This window comes from Tupaia chinensis, unplaced genomic scaffold (genome assembly GCF_000334495.1).
Source record: "Tupaia chinensis unplaced genomic scaffold, TupChi_1.0 Scaffold000318_1, whole genome shotgun sequence".
NCBI lineage: Eukaryota > Metazoa > Chordata > Mammalia > Scandentia > Tupaiidae > Tupaia > Tupaia belangeri.
Window position 1 is genome coordinate 1497847 of NW_006159811.1, and position 3465 is coordinate 1501311.

Below are 3465 nucleotides of genomic sequence, written 5' to 3' on the forward strand. Positions count from 1 at the left end.
AAAAAAAAAAAAAAAAGTTACAGGCGAAATGCTGGTACCAAATGTAACACTGAAAGAAAGACCCGAAAGATCTTTAAAGATCTTTCCCAGACATAGAGGCAGCAGTAGCTTTGAAACAGGCTCAGAAACAGGGAGGTGGCCAGTCCACTCCACGAAGGCTGAAAAGAGTAAAGGGAAGCTGGAGCAACAGCCTTGTCTTGGAGCAGGGGGTGGAAGACAATGGACAAAGGCTTATATACCGGTATTTTGAGAACACCAGCATGTGAAGCTGAGAGGGTTAGGAGAGCAGGGTCTTGTGAGAGGGGGTAACAGTACTAATGCATTTGGTGACCCTCAATTCTCAAGGAAGTGGGGCAGCATGGCACTCTTGTGTTGCAGCCAAACTCAACAACCGAACTTGTGCCCAGCTGTCACCTGGCTGAACACAACACTGAAGTGGCAGTGTTTCTTGCCCCTCTGGACTCCGACTTACTAATGAGTCTGTAAGAGAGAGGAGCCACAGGGGGACCTTGGACAAAAACACAAGGCTCTAGTGGGAATAGGGTTTCCGCCTTCCCCCTCTTGTGCTGGAGGGTGCCTGGGGAAGAGAAGTCTGACGTGGCTGGGCCCCTCGAGGCTCTGGGTGTATCATCAAAAGTCATCTCTTTAGTCTTACTCACCCAATCCTCCCCGAAGAATTCTTGGGGTTTGTGAAAAGGCTGGAAGTGAGAGCAGAAAAAAAAAAAGTGTGTGGAGGCAGTAAGGGATGGTTTTCTTTTCATAGCACTTGTAACTAACTGATTAAAGGGACTGCTTCCTTCTACTTAGTTTAGATACTGGAAAGTCTGTTCTTAAACTAGGAATAATGATTCTGAAATGAGGGAATGGTCTGCTCAAGAGGGCTCTTGAGACTCTCCAAAGAGGTGTGTCCAATATATACAAGCCCTGATTCCCTCCCACTTAATAATCAGTGCATGTAAGGATAGAAGTTCCTGATGGGAGCGTTCTGCACATATGAACAGTGGCAGGGGCAAAACACAAACTCAAAGCTCTTAATCTGGATGTGGAAGACATCAAAATGATGGAGTGCCTTTTTCAGATTTTTTTCTAATTAAGCTACAAACAAGTCATTCTCCCTATAGCTAGACTACATGACAAGGCCCCTATCCTCACAGCCAAGAAGAGTAAGTTCACCCATTTGTCTTGAGTAGCCATACCGGAATAAGAAATACAGTTCTGTTCTCTTAAAGACAATTTCCAGAAAGATCTGCCTGTCTCATGAGGTACTTGATATTTGGTCCCAGCACAGGCTAATCACTGTACAGTTTCTTAGAAGACTGGAATTTCTCAATTTCTTTCTCTTTGATACTGTACAAGTGGTCCACTGACATGTTATGAGCAAGCATTAAACCTTTGAAAAAATACTTGATGGTCTTCACTTTCAGCTCCAATGTGGCATCCTCATCACACACAAACATGGCTCAGGGATGCTGCTGGAAGGCGACATGTTCCACATGGGGTTCATGCCCTCCTCAATGGCCTTGTACAGAGCGAATGCCTTGTGAGAGCCTGTGATGAGGACCTTCACCTCTCTAGCAACCATGACAGTGCCCGTGTCAGGGTCATGGTGGGCACCTTGGCCAGATCTCCATCAAAGAACCTGGTGCTGGCCAGGATGGTGTCCATGGCCAGTGTCTTTACAAAGGACACCAGACTGGAGCCTGGCTCATTGAAAGCAATGTGTCCACTGGGGCTGATGCCTCCAACAAAGAGCTTGGTCCTGCATGGGACCTTGATCTTTTCTTCAAAGGCATCACACTCAGCCTGTGGGTCAGCTACATTCCCATCCAGGATGGATGTCAATGTGCTTGAAAAAGTTGTTCCACATTAAGGAGTGGTAACTCTCCAGGTGGTCTCAAGGAAGTCCCACACACTCATCCATGTTGAAGGTCTTCACATATTTAAAGGACAGGTCCTCATTGTTGTAGTGTTCAATCAGCTTCTTATAGCAGCCATGAGGGGTGCTCCCAGTGGGCAGCCCCAGGGTGAAGTACTTGCCTAGGCCTGGGTTCAACTGGATGATGTGGTTCCTGATGTATTTGGCCACCCACTTGCTGGCCTGAGAAAAGTGGTCGAGGATGATAAACTTCATCTTGTCTCGGATGCCTCCTGTGGTGGCTGCAGCGACAGTGCTACTGATCTCCAGAGGACCGTATTCTTGCTACTCAAGAACTTCAGGAGAATTTGGCCAGCTGCAGTGTCAGGGTGGTAATATAATGCTCCACAATGCTGAAACTGCATGGGAAAGTCTTTGGTTCATGTTCAATGATTCCCCGTACATGTTGGCTGCAGGAGTGTGTGTTCATGAACGTGGTTGGCTGAGGCTTGGGGTGGATTGCAGTGTGAAGACCCTATTGGGGGTATCTGTCTCTCTTTTTCATAGGAAAAAAAAAACTTAAAGAATTTCTGAAGAAAAAAATACTCATTTAAATTTGCTTGTGATTGAATTTTTTAACATTAATTTATTTACATTCATTGTACATCAGTACAGTATACAAAATGAGATTTTTCCATCCAGAATACATTGTATATTGGCTCAATCAAGAATATGACCGTCGCAGCCGCGCCCCCAGAGGGGGACAGGGAGAAGATGATGGTTACCAGCCCTACATTGCCTCAGGGAAGAACAGGAACTATTCTACCATTCTTGAGGAAGCCAGGTACCCGAGGATAGCTCACGCTCTAGAGCCCCACGGCACCATTCCAACAATGGCGGATCCGCACGAGACCCACCCTTGATCCAACATTAAATGGAATCTATGATCCCTATTGGTGAAAACTAAACTTGTGGCCCTTCTCCCTTTACTTACAGGTATCATATTTTCAATGGTTCCCCTGGAAGATGACTGTATATAGCAGAGATAGTGTAATGGGAGAGGGGGAAAGGGCAGAGGGTCAAAGATAGGATAAAAAACATATATGTATGTATACATGGTATGAAAGTAGAAATGGAATATTATTGATGATAACATGCTGGTATGGAGGATCTATTGCTGAGTGAAATAAGCCAGGCTATGAAAGAAAGATATTGTATATATCCACTCAATATACACCGACTATCCGCACTCTATAGTAGAGAGCAATAAATCGGAGGACATAAAAACAGTGAAGGTACTTAATGAGAATAGGACAATGTGGAGTGGGGTGAGTGAAGAGAAGAGGATAGAAGGGGATAGCAAGTGAACAATAGAGAGTCAGGACGTTAGTGAGAAATAGAGAGGGCTTATAAACTGTTGATGATGACATGTATAGTATTCTCAACTGGATTGGTATGGGAGGTGTTTCAAGATGGGCAAAGTATTTTTACAAGCAAAACGAGAAATAGCAATTGACTGTTTTATAAAAAAAATTAGAATAGGGGCCGGGCGCCAAGGCTGCGTCCGGCCTGGGGACGTCGCGGGCCCTTCCGGGCTCTGCGTGTCCCCA

The 3465-nt window shown here is 45.4% G+C and overlaps 1 pseudogene; it reads right to left on the reverse strand.

Annotated features, from left to right (window-relative positions):
* Window positions 1-1289: 1289 nt before the first annotated feature.
* Window positions 1290-2131, reverse strand: LOC102488252 (glucosamine-6-phosphate isomerase 1-like; annotated as a pseudogene).
* Window positions 2132-3465: the final 1334 nt, after the last annotated feature.